We start from the raw sequence: 13,390 nt of genomic DNA on the forward strand, positions 1-13,390 counted from the left end.
TGAATTGTGCTATGTCTTCCATCCCAGTTCTAGCAGCTTTGATCGCCTTTTTAACTACGATTTGGGCAGCCATATCAGTTCTTTCAGAAAAAACAGTGTGCATTCAGACCTCAACAGTCTGGACTCTGCTGTTTTGTCTTCAGTTAGCCACTTAGCCACATACTGTAGTTGCCTGGCCAGATGGTATATCTCGAAGTTAGGCAATTTTAACCATCTTCAACAATGCCACCCTCCCCACCATGGCCAGGGAGATTTTATCCCAGATCCTCATGCTGTTTTCAATGTTTGCTACTGCTTTGTTATATTTGTGTTCATCTTCTACCAAATGATAGATATCGATCCCCAAGTATCTAAACATTCTAGTCTCCCAGGGTATTTGTAAAACTGGCAGGTTTTCTTGTGCGATTCCTTTGTATCTCCCTAGGGGAAATATACATACTTCTTGGGGTTGACCGTTCTGCCGGAGAGTGACTCAAATCATTCCATTTCTTCTAGGATATATTGCAGGTTTTCCTCTGGATACCTCAGGTACAGCAGCACATCGTCTGCATACAGTGATATTAGGTGCGGCCCCTCTTTAGTGTAGACCCCTACCCCTTCATATTGTTGTCTCAGATATATCGCTAGAGGTTCCAGTGCAAGGATATACAGCATCAGAGACCATGGGCAGCCTTGTCTGGTACCCCTACTAAGCTGCCATATGTCCAAAATGATTGTTGTATAGCTTGCCACTAGCCAGAGTCAAAACGGGAGCAGTTTCCACCACTTCAAGTACCCAGACCCCATTCCATATTCCTTCAGGGCCTCCGTCAGCCAGGGCAAAGGCTTTCACCGCGTCTAGTGAGACAATTGCTACTTCATTCGCGTCTCCTTCTGTCTGTTCTATGACGCGGTGGAGCCTTCTATGGTTGTCGGATGTACTTCTGCACGGAACATATCCAGTCTGATCATGATGTATGAGTTTGCTTATGACCAGCCTAAGTCTGTTTGCCAGCTCCGCCGTGAGTATTTTACTATCTAAGTTTAGCATAGATAGCGGTCTATACTACCTACAGTCTGTGCTTGGCTTATTAAGTTTGGGAAGCGGAATAATTGTTGCCTCTCTCAGGGATTCCGGTAGTCTCCCTCTCTCGAAAGCCTCATTTAACATCGCCAATAACGGGGGGAGCACTTCCAACCTGTATGTTTTATAAAACTCACTGGGGAGCCCGTCCGCCCCTGGGGCTTTGCTAGTAGGTAATTGTTTGACCACTGTTTCTAACTCCTCTAATGTAATTGGGGCATCTAGGTTCTCTCTCTCTTCTGCTCTCAGTTTAGGTAACCCGATATCCTCTGTCTCCCTCATCTCGTTCTCCTCCACTCCTCCAGTGTCTTCGTATAGGTGTTGATAGAATTTAAAAAATCCCCCGTTTACGCTCTCTTGGGTATCCAATATTTGGCTATTCTCTCACTTTATCTCTCATCGCTGGTCTAGGCGTCTCGTTTTTGTATATCCATGCCAACAGCCTCCCCGGCTTATCTCCACCTGCATGTTGCCTTTTTATGTATTTCTTATAATTTGTTACGTAGTCTCTCATAGTGCCTGCCACATTCTTGTTGTAATTGGCTCATGGCTTCTGCGTCCTCCTGTGAGGTGTCCCCTTTACTCATGATTGCTTCTAGGTTCTTTTCTGCTTCTTATAACTCTTATAACTCACTTATTATGCCCCCTTGGAGCCCCTTGGATTTTGATATAGCTGCACCCCTCACCACCACCTTAAATCCTTCCCACAGAGTGCCCTCCGATGCTACGCTTCCAGTGTTATTTCCGAAATATTCTATTATTTCCTCCCGCAGGTCCTCTCTGAACTCTATATCTTTCAGTGCTTTGGCTCTGACCCACCACGTTGGAATCTTAGCCCTGGGGGGCTGGTGTTGCCAAGTTAAGACCAAGGGTGAGTGGTCCGATAGGACCCTTGCTTTGTATTCCGACCTCACCATCTCCCCGGTGAGTTCCGGGTTGGCGAACATGTAATCTAGTCGTGTGTACAGGTTTTGTGGGGCTGAGTAATGTGAGTAGTCTCTATCATGTGGGTGGTGCAGTCTCCATATATCTTCCAGGTGGAAGTCACCCAGCAGTGTCTTCAAGATTTTGGCTGTGGGGGTAGGCTTGTCTAGTTTCCTGTCTGATCTGTCCACCCTGGAGTCCAGTGTGCAGTTAAAATCCCCTCCCCATATGACCGCGCCCCCCCAGGTACGGGCTGACTTTGCCTTACAGGGCCTTGAAATAGGCCACTGTATCCTGATTCGGGGCATATGTGTTAATGATGCACAACACCCTGTTTTCCAACATTCCCCGTATCGCCACCATTCCCCCATCCGGCTCCACTGTGGACTGCACTAACTGAAAGGGTATATGTGGCGCGATCCAATTGATTACCCCCCTGGCATATGCCAAATAGGTTGCTCCAATAGTGGTCTGCTTCAATTTTTTCCGTATCACCTCTTGTTTTTCTTTTGTGAGGTGGGTTTCCTGTAATAAGGCTATGTCTATTTTTTGCCTCCTCAGATACATCATGATCTTGTTTCTCTTCAAGTAGCTGTTGAGTCCCCTGACATTCCACGTTGCTATCTTAAGGTCTCCCATCCCTCATCCATATCCCGTCCCGTCTCTGTCCTGCCTTGTCTTCAACCTAACGTGCAGCAGCACGTTGATATAAGCTTGTTCCCTAACAAACTCCACTGCAAACTCCCCAACTCCCTCCCCGCCCCCTGCCCTCTCCGTTCCAAACTGTTGCCTAGCTCCATCCCTGGATCTCAGGCTATCCCGCATTTAGTCCTACCCTGGTTACGCCGGTACTAGGAACACAGCAGGGGGTTGCCACACTACTGGCAACCCAACTAGTTTATCTAATTAGGTGTGCGTTTGGATCCTCTGTATCTCCCGCATTTATACTACTTTATGCCCTGCCCGCCCGTATACATTGCCGTTCTTCCCGCTGCCATTTGCAGGTCTGTATTGAAGTCCCACTGTCATTGTTTATACAGCAGCTCAGTCCTTGTAATCACAGCCTCACTTGTCCCTTCCGCCATCCCGCTGATCGTCCGTCCCCGACGGGCCATTCTGTGCATCCAACCAATCCATAGCTTCTTCCGGAGTCTCAAAGAACAGTGCCCTGTTTTTGTGAAATACTTTCAGCTTCTCCGGGTACATCAGCATGTATTTGTAGCCTGCTTCGCGTAATCTTCTCTTTACTGCTCCGTAGTTTAGTCGCCGTCTCTGCACCTGGAGTGTGTAATCTGGGTATGCCGTTATTGACACGGATGCCCTCCATATTGTGCCCACTTTTCAGAAGTATTCCATGGTTTTTTCCCTGTCTCGATAGTTTAATATCTTGGCGAAGATCGGCCTGGGGGATGGGGGGGGGGCTCCTGGCACCGGTTTCCTTGCTATGGAAAACAAGGGGACTCACCGCAAATCCCTGGGTGAGTGCCCCTCCTTCGATTTCTTGCAGTAGCATGGTTTCAATATAGTCTGTGGGGTTTGATCCCTCCTCACCTTCCAGGAGCCCTACTATGCGTATGTTGTTCCTACGGGCCCGCCCTTCGGCTTTCTCAGCTCTGTTTTCCAGGTTGCTCACCTGTTGATGCAGTGTGTGGATCACCAAAGCAATTGCCGCGTAGGCGGTTGTATTTGATGTGACTTCTTTCTCAAGCTCGCTTGTGCGTTCCTCTTACGTCTTGTCTCAGTAGGTTAACGTCCACTTGTACTGCATCGATTTTGAATTCAAGAGACGTTTTGAGGTTAGTCATGGCTGCTTCTAGTTTGGTCTCCCATGCAACCTTTAGGTCTGCTATCGCCTCCAAGATCTGCTGATCACTGCGCACTGGTGCTGTCTATTTGCGAGTTCCTCTCCTTTCTTCTGGCTCCTTCCGTTGATTGTGGTGTTTTAGTATAATCCTCCATGGTGGGTTGTTTCCCTTTCGTTTTTGGCAGTATGGATGCCATCCCAGTATCTCCGGGTGTCCCCGCCTCGGGTGGTTGGGGTCTGAGTGTCCGTTATGCAGACTTGCGCCGGCTTGTTAGCACTTGGTTCTGTTTTGGGGGCGCCCGGTTGCGCCAGCCTGGGCCAGTATGCGTTCACAAGTAATGATACCTTTTTGGTGTTTGGTGGCTAAGTGCTCATCATTAGCGTAGGAGCTCTTCTCCTTTTGCCCCCCTGTCCGAGTTTCTGTTCCGTGGCTGCTATACCTGGGTTTGGGTTCAATACGTGTATTGCCTCATTCCTCGGGTGTACCTCTCCCTACCAGCATTGATTGATGCTCTCTTTAGCTTTGCTGAGTGTAGTTTCATGCAGCTTTCACTTTTGGCTATATCAGTTCTTGGGCCTCCTCCATTTTTTGGGCTATAGCGTGTTTGCCAGTACAGTATGAGGCTCTGTTTATGTAATTCGTAGGGCGGCCTTTACTGGTATTCCAGGTGCTAACACTCCTGTCTTGGGCTCTCGCACGTATGATTCCTTAGCACTGCATCCGTTACTAGGCTGGGCACCTTTCATCGTTTGGTGTCCTGCTTCCTCGTTATGTTCTATGGTGTGTGCCCTGCCGTCATATGGTTTGGCAGTCCGCCGTCCCGTCTTTCCTTCTGTTTCCCTTTGTTATAGGTGCTACACTAGCCTCTGTAGTTTAAGCCCCATCCACGGGCTCAGTGTTGTGTCCTCGTATCAGCGCCTGATTATCACTTGTCGTGAAGCCGTCTCATCTGTGGGCGGTCACTGCTCCTCATCCGACTCAACTGGTGTGTTCCCCCTGGATTGGCTGTTCCTTCACATTGGGTGATCCATCTTTTGTGGTTTAGATGTTCCTTGGTGTTGCTTTGTGCAATGCAGACCTCTGGGTTGCGCCTCTGTGCAGTGTAGAGCGGGTGCCGGCTCTCACTTTCTCCCCGCAGGCATACTCTGTCGCTGCACGTCTGTCCTCTTAGATGGGCACCTCCTCGCTCTCTTTTCTCTATCTTCCGTGCTTATAGCACTGCCGCATCCTCCACTGGGGTTTCTGTCCGTCCGGGTCCATTGTGTAGTTGAGCGGCCATTTTGTCTGTACGTTCGTGGAGGTCCCGCAACCAATCCTCTACAAATATCTCTTCTCTTGATGTGCGGATCCGGTCCCAACTTGCCGCGCTGTATGCTGCTCACTTTCCCACAGCTTCCCCTCTTTTGGGGTTTGTTTGCGACGAGTCTGCCAGGTGGGCATATGCAGGATTCTATTCGGATCAGCGGGAGCTCCAGAACTACCCAGCCTCTCACATGGCTACTTAGCCATGCTCCCCGGGTATAGAGTTAACAGTGTTTGCACCTGTTTGTTCCACGGGTGAAGGCGGCCAACTTAACAGTGGTACTACAGATCAATGTCTCTGCATCTCTTTAAAGATTAGTCTCTGATATATGATAATTCAGTTCCTTTGTCGCTCTCATTATAGGGGGCGCAAGTCAGGGGCATTCATTAGTTCATTCAACATTTGTCCCAAGTCCATGCTGTTGTCCGCCTCTGTATCTACCAGAGTGTGGTCTCTAAGTAGCTCCATTCCTGCCATCCCCCATCGATATACATATTTCAACCACAACTGATTTTATGGGCACTTCGGATCTTTTCAAGAGATCGCAATTCTGCATTTGACTAATATAAGTAGGAAAGACGCTAATTTCCTCTTGGATTTTGTTCGTTTCCCCCCTGGTAGTATCTCCCATAGGCACATTTCAGGTGTGCGCGTATACTTACTATTGGCCCAGCAGTCAGTTAGTCTTCCTTACTGCCTCTTCCCAGAATACTCTGATCACCTGGCAATCCCATGTCATGTGCCAGAAGCTGCAGTGGCCTCCTTACATCTCGGACAGGTGTGTAGGTGTTGTGGATTGATCGTGTGGAGTCTGGATGGTGTCATGTATACTCTGTGGGTAAAATTGTATTGAATGAGTCTGAACCTGGCGTTTATCGATACCTTACAAGTTTGTTCCCATATTTTAATCCACTGTTCTTCGGATATCCCTCTCCCGAAATCCTGTTCCCATTTCGCCTTTACAGCTAGCTCCGGGAGTTTCTTCCTTTCCTTCATCAGCAGCAGATACACGTGTGATATCAGGCACCTGCTATTTGTACTGTGTAGTATCTGATGCATTAGGGGGCTATTTTCTGGTTTTGCCAGGGTTTCCTCCCATTCGTTAGCTATTCTTTTTACAATTTGTGCATACCTTAAGAAAGCCCCTTCAGGCATGTCATACCATTGGCGTCATTCCTGGAATGGTAGCAATATCCCTTCTTCATAGAAATCCCCCATTTTTGTCCACCCTTTGTTTTGTAAGTCCAGTTGAGATTGGTCAGTATTCCCCTGATCTCTGGATCCAAGCTCAGTGGTAGGGCCGAACTATATGGATGGGTGGCTGTGCTTTCCCTAATGTCCAGATTTCCTTAGGTACTACATAGATCGCGCTCTTTCCCCTAGTTACCATCAGTCCCATAATAGTTCAGTTCCCTTCCTATGCGCCGGAACAGCCCCTAATAGACGTTTCAAGTCACCTTCTGGTGTACCCACCCAGTTGGAGACTATTTGCAGTTAGGCTGCTGCGTAGTATACTTCATAGTCTGGCAATGTAAGTCCGCCCCTCTGTGTGTGGCCTACACAGAGTGGTTAACGCTACCCTCCGTCTGTTCGACCCCCAGAGCAGTTCCCCTATGTAAGTGTCTAGCATCTTAAAGAATATTTTTTTGATCTTATACGGGATGTTGATGAAGAAATACAATAACATTAGTAACACCACCATTTTACACAGGACTATTTTCCCCATCAAAGAGATCAGTAAGGTTTTCCAGAATTGTATAGGTTTCCCCTATGCCGGCCAGTGCTCTACCCGTGTAAAACTCGAAAGGTTTCCTCTAGTTCATGGAAGATTGTGATTCCCAGGTAGTGAAATGATTGTTTCCCAGCGGATGCCCCATTTCGGGAGTGAGTTCACAGGTTGCGTCCCCATTGCCCCTAGAGGGAACACCAATGAATTTTTCTTGTTCACGCTATAGCCCGACAGCTTCCTAAAATTGGCTAATGCTTTTAGTATTATCGAGACGTTAACCTTGGGGTAGTTCATGTATATGAGTGCATCATCTGCATACAATGATATATTGTGCATTATAGCACGAACTCTGATCCCTGTCTCCTGTATATAGTGCTTGAAGTACCCTGCCAGGGGATTTAGCGCTAGGGCAAACAATATTGGTGATGCAGGGCAAGCCTGCCGGGTGCCTCTTTCTAACGTCCACTTCTCAGATATCCAGTTGCCCGCTTCCACTCTTGCCTGGGGGCTAGCGTACAATAATTGGATCCATTGTAGCATTTTGGGGCTCATCCCTATGTCTGTTAAGATCCTAAATAACCATTCTCATTCTATAGAACAGAAGGCCTTTGTTGCGTCTAAGGCCATCAAAGCTAGTTCCTCTTCTGAATGGCGGACATGTGCCATTATAAAGTGTAGTCTCCTGATGTTCATGGAAGTATTTCGCCCCTATAAAACCGCATTGGTCAGGGTGTATGATGTTAATGAAGGCCTTCTCTAATCTCAGTGCTATTATCTTCCCCGGTATCTTTGTGTCAACGTTTAAAAGTGATATGGGTCTGTATGATCCACAATGAGTTGGGTCATTTCAGGGCTTCAGGATCACTGTAATCAATGCTTCTCAAATTGATTCTGGGAGGACCCTCTTGATTGAAGGACTCCCTGTAGACTCTCTGTAGCACTGGGAGCAATATATCAGCGTATTCTATATAGTAATCCACCGGCAGGCCATCTGTCCCCGGGGACCTCGCTTTCTGCACTGTTTTCAATGCCCATTCAATTTCCTCAACCTCTATGACTCCCTCCAGCATTTCTCTCTGAAGTGTCAATTTGGGCATGCATGCTATTTCTAGTAGGTCTGAGGCCTCCTCTTCGAATATGACCCTTGCTTGAGTACAGTGATTTGTAGTATTCCTGAAACACTCAGTTGATCTGTTGCTGTGTGGCTACCCTGGATCCCATACTATCCTTGATTTGTGTAAATGCTCCCCTCGGGTGTTCTTTCGGGATCAGTCACGCTAGCAGCCGACCCGCTTTATCCCCTTCCCCATATAACCTTTTGGTATAACGGTCTCTATCAAATTTCGTTAGGGCTTCTTGGTGTGAAGTTTGGGATATGACGGCCTCTGCCAGCTCCTGCCCCCACCTTTTCCCCTTTCCGCAGGGCGATCTCTAGACCCCTGATTGCATCTTCCGATTGTTTCAAGTTCCGGGTGAGTTTTCCTGATTCCCACCACTTGCGATATACACACCCCTTGCACTGTTAATTTAAGGGTTTCCCACAGAACACCCACCTCGTCTACTGATCCTTCGTTGTCCCTCAGAAAGGAAACCATTTGTTCTCTCAGGGTTGCATTAAAGGCTCTATCTTTGAGTTGTTCTACTCCTAGTTTCCAGGTCGGTATCGCCGGGCATTGACGTACCAGCTGTATTACCGTGACCAGTGGGGCATTCTCAGAGATCCCCTTCCCTAAGTATTCTGTCCGGGTAAATCTATGTGCGCCCTCAGCGCACGTGTATAAGTAGTCTAGGCGAGAGTGTCTCCCATGCACCTGGGAATAGAATGAATATTCTTTATCATCTCCATGTGATCCGCTCCATAGTGCCTGCAAGTCCAGTTCCTGTACCATTCTATTAAGGGAGCGTGTTGACTGGGGGCGTTGGTATGCTCTTGTTCCCATCCGGTCTGTTTGGGTCTAAATGACAATTAAAATCACCCCGCCCCAGATGAGAATATCCGGCCTGTCCTTGCCTATTAGCTCGCCCACTTTTTGGAAGTAAGCTTCATAGTCCATATTAGGTGCGTATGAGTTTATTATGCTTAAATTGTGTCCCTCTAGTGTGCCCCGTATAATAAATGTGCGTCCCTCATCATCCCCCTTGGAGGCCTCCAGCTGTAGTGCTATTTTGGGAACTACCCAGATTAGTACCCCCCGGGAATATGATGAGTATGAAGTTCCCACCAGCGTACCTCCTCCTCTGGATATCTTTTAGGCCTTCTTCAGTCATGTGCGTCTCCTGTAATGATGCTATGTGAATGCCATGTCTCCGTAAGAATTGTAGGACCTGGGAGTGCTTTGATTTCCTGCCCAGACCACGTATGTTCCAGGTCCCTATGTTAATTGACATTCAGGCTGTTTTGGTTTATCATTCCCCCAGATTTCTCCTCTATTGGGATTTCCATACTTTCCCTCTGTTTTCCTGATTGTGTCCTTTTACTACCAAGTTTAGTTGCCCATCAAAGTCATAAACCGTTCCTGAGTTGTACCAATAGTGTTGTATGCTGCTAATCCGTTGACAGTGTGTTGTCCTCAATAGGTTTGTGCTGTCCCCACTCCTTATTTTCCTTTCCCCCTGCCCCTTAGCCCCCCCCCTTCCAGGTTCCCTGCCTCTTTTTTTGCAAGTATTCACCCATTTTCTTGCAGAAGCTAATTCCTGGCTCAAATTGTGACGACCTCTGTCACTAACCAATAGGAAAAAGATACTAATTGAACTGATCAGTCCTTTGGTCTTGCTTATGTTGGCGAGACTGGCGGGGTTGCAGTCAGGGGTTTGGCCTCAACGTTGGCTGTAGACTCTGATGCTCCTTCTTCCTCCTCTGTGGTTTAGTGAATTATCTTCCATTCAAAGAAAATTTCTCTTTGTCCGCTGCGAGTTTTTCCTTTAATTTCCCTTTCTCTTGTGTTTGCCCCTTCCGTTGTTGCTTCTACTGAGCTTATGTATCTGTTATGTGTCCATTCATCAGGACTTCGTCACTTTTGGTCCTCTCTGTCGTTCCGTGCTTACGGGTTGGTGGGCCGGCCATATTTGGATTCTATCCAGATCCAGGCTTTGTTGGGTGTAGGAAAGAAGTACGACTGGTTATCTGCCAACATCTTCAGTTTGAGTCGAAGGATCGTCTTTGTCTCCGTACCTCTTGCGTGAAGTTCAGGAATATCAGGATCCGTGCATTTTCCATCTATATATTCCCTAGTTTACGAGCCTCTTGCAGGATCACATGTCGGTCTCTAAAATTGAGCAGTTTTGCTATTGTGGACCCGGGTGGTGCTACTGGAGGTGGGCGGGGCGGCCGGGTACCCTATGTGCTCTTTTCACTGCAAACAATTTGGAGAGGACACGGGGCCGTAGTATTTCCAGTATTATTTTCTCTGCAAAGAGTTCTGTACTGTCCCCCGCCATCCCTTCCGGTACTCCCACCAACCGAATGTTACACCTTCTAGAGCATCCTTCAACATACTCTGGTCTATCTTTGAGGGTCCTTGTTGCCCCCACAAGGCCCTGGATTTTATTGTGCATGGTTTCCACCATGTCCTCCAAGTCACTTATTCGTTGTTCTGCTGACGCCACCCTTTCATTTACTTTCCCCAGGTCCGCTTGCACCAATGCGACGTCCACCCCTACTTCTTGGATCCTGGTCTCCAAAACTTTCCGCATATCTTGAATGGCCGTCATGAGATTCTCTAAGGTCACTCCCCCTGTCTCTGTAGATGTGCCTGTGTCCCCTACTTGTTGGTCGTGGGTCTGTCTGGTCGTTTTAGGTTTGGTGCCAACATACGTTTTGGCCTTTCACCATTTTCTGAGTGGTTGTCTTGTTGACTCCTATGAATATGTCCCCAACCCTCTCGGTCAGTGTAATGTCTAATTCTCCTTCTGAACCACTCCGGACAGATTTCTTCCTGGTCTGATATGTGTTTTCTATGTCTGACCTTATACACCCGTTTGATCTTCGAGGTGCGCTCCGGGCTCTATGTGTGTCCTTCTATCTGTGGACCCTTCTTGATCACTGTGGGTCGCTCTTCTCAGATCTTTAGCGTTATTTTTTTATTAAATCTTTTCCCCACTCTCCTGTTGCCACTCAGAGGAGCGCTTCCCGATCTGTGTTCCTGGGTTTTGGTGGTCTTCTGGCCTCCAAGTGTATCTTAGGTTCCAGGATGTGTGCTCCTCATGTAGCCCGGGGGGCCCCTATCAGGAGTGTTTCCTGTGGCCTCTACTGGCTGTGGTGTGCCCCAGGGGTGTCTCCCTGAGTATGAGTATCTGTTCAATCCCAGCCTGGGTTGCTGTTTGATGAAGCAAGTGCCACTTTTACTACGTCTGCTGAGTTGTAGTGGGTTCTCGGGTGTACACTTTAATAGTCCCCCGTGTGAGAGTCCTTAGGCACGTCCTTGGTCTCTGTGTTTCTGGGCCCACCATGAACAGTGTCATCATGCCCTGCGTTATTGTTGTTTCCTTTCCCGCTCTACCTATCAGTTGCAGCGGTCTTTCACTTGCGGTTTCTTCTTTGGTCCGGCCGTCAGATGGGTTTGCAGTTCGTGCTTGTAGTATTACGGGAGAAATAGCTCCCCCTCTGGTCCGGATATCTCGGAGTATTACAGTTGGTAATCATTAACATTAATCACTAGCGTTATCAATGTGGGGTCGTCCCCCCAATGATTTTCTGTCGCCGAGCTATTTTTTTTGCTCATCTCTGGTGTCCGCAACCTTGGATCTCGCTTGGGCTGGATCCAATGGCAGCTAGCGTCTTAGCACGGTGGGAGAATCATCCCTTGTGGTTTCTGTTATCCCCCTCTCTGCCGGGCCCGGTGCGCAGCCTCCGATTACACTGGTGTGCTCCAGAATTCAGAAATGGGCACCCACTCCTGCGATAGTACCTGCAGTGTTCTTTTTTCCTACCAATGTTCGCATGGGATGTCCCGTGTGTCGGAGTCCACTGCCTGTTCCTGCTTCGTAGTCTAGTCAAGATGGCGCCCAAACCTGGATGTTTCGCACGTTGGGTCGTTTTTTTTGCAGCAGAGATTAGCTTTATTTCACCCCGCCTGTGTGTCTGTTCCACGGAGGAAGCCTTTGGATTGCATATTCACTGCATATTTCTGCAAAAAGCAGCCGAATTCAGGATATTTCTGACAGGATGTTTGGAGGCGTCAGCACAGCGACGTGGATTAGGTGCTCATCCACGCACCGCTCAACAGCGCCCCTGACAAAGCAGATTTGATATTATTTGCTGCCGAGTTTAAGTGGTCAATCAATTGGATGTAAAGGTCTCTGTTTAAAGGTTTCTGAATGGTACTGGTTAATGCGTCAGAGCTTAATCCATGTATAGTGATTTATAGAGCTCAAAAGCTCATCAGTCAGCTACTTGATGTCATGCTTATCATGGCATAGTTAAGATTTCAGATAAATAAGCAAGACTGACTTTCTTAACCATGACTTCCTCAGTGCAGGCTTGACCCTCTGTACGAAACCAATACTGGGAAAACCTATGCTACGGGCAAATGCCTCAATGATAAATATATAAATATGGCAATAAATAAACAAGATGACTATCCAGCAAAACCCCATATCTAAAGGTACAGTATCTCAGCAGATAATATGACCAGGAAAGAAACATTACATATTGTGGTATGATACCCAGGTTGATTCTAATAATGGGTTTCTGATATTCTTGGTTACGTGAAGACAATAGCACAAGACATGTTCTTCATCGGGCATATCCACACATTTCCCATCCACAGAGGAAGTTTGAGCATGATGGCACGAAATCAGGATCACTATTTAACACAGCATATTCCTATCAAATGGTGTGAATACTAAACTTCTTAATTGCAGGGTAAAAAGGAATAACACACATAGCTGAAGGTTCAGGCACCATAAAACCTGCTATATCAGCTTTGAAAGATATCATTAATCTTTCACACTGCAGCTCGAGTTATAATTGGATAACATTATATTTAACAACTTTACAGGAAATGTTCAATTGTTATAGCTGTCAGTATGCAAGTTTATAAGGTCATTTTCTGTAAGCTTAAATTGTGCTGAAATAGATGTTGATGGAAATCGACAAACTAGATAGTAGTGCCTACTTTTCTGGGGCATTACTTCGGACATGCTTCCATGGGATATAGGTGCACTGATCCAAATCTAAATCGCCATAAAATAATCAAAACTGTTTAAAAAATGACTGTGGAAGTAACTATACATTTATGTTCATAGGGCTGCGTTGAACCAAAAAATGTCTATTGAATTTGATCAAGTTGACTGTAAGCCTGTGTCTAAAGACAATCACAGAGCAATACAAATCTATCAGTTCTACCCCAGGCTTACTATGAAACTGCTCTCATGGAATACTGTCTGAAAATACAGATACAATAGAAATTACATAACCTGCACTTTTTCTTTGGTTTCCATGCACTTTTGGCATGCAATTTTCACAAACATATTCCCTTTCCCCATTCCTCTTTTCTCTCTCTCTCTCTCTGCCAATAACTGTTTTTCTAAATCTTTATCCTCCCCCTTTTCACTTGCCTTCACAT

General features: G+C 47.0%; 1 protein-coding gene across 4 annotated transcripts in view; it reads left to right on the plus strand.

Annotated features, from left to right (window-relative positions):
- The window catches only part of EDA (ectodysplasin A), a 2,379,945-nt gene that overhangs the window by 602,502 nt on the left and 1,764,053 nt on the right, over window positions 1-13,390 (plus strand). The gene's annotated exons all lie outside the window — the stretch shown is intronic.

Source organism: Ambystoma mexicanum, chromosome 5p (genome assembly GCF_040938575.1).
Source record: "Ambystoma mexicanum isolate Mex_15411 chromosome 5p, UKY_AmexF1_1, whole genome shotgun sequence".
Lineage (NCBI taxonomy): Eukaryota > Metazoa > Chordata > Amphibia > Caudata > Ambystomatidae > Ambystoma > Ambystoma mexicanum.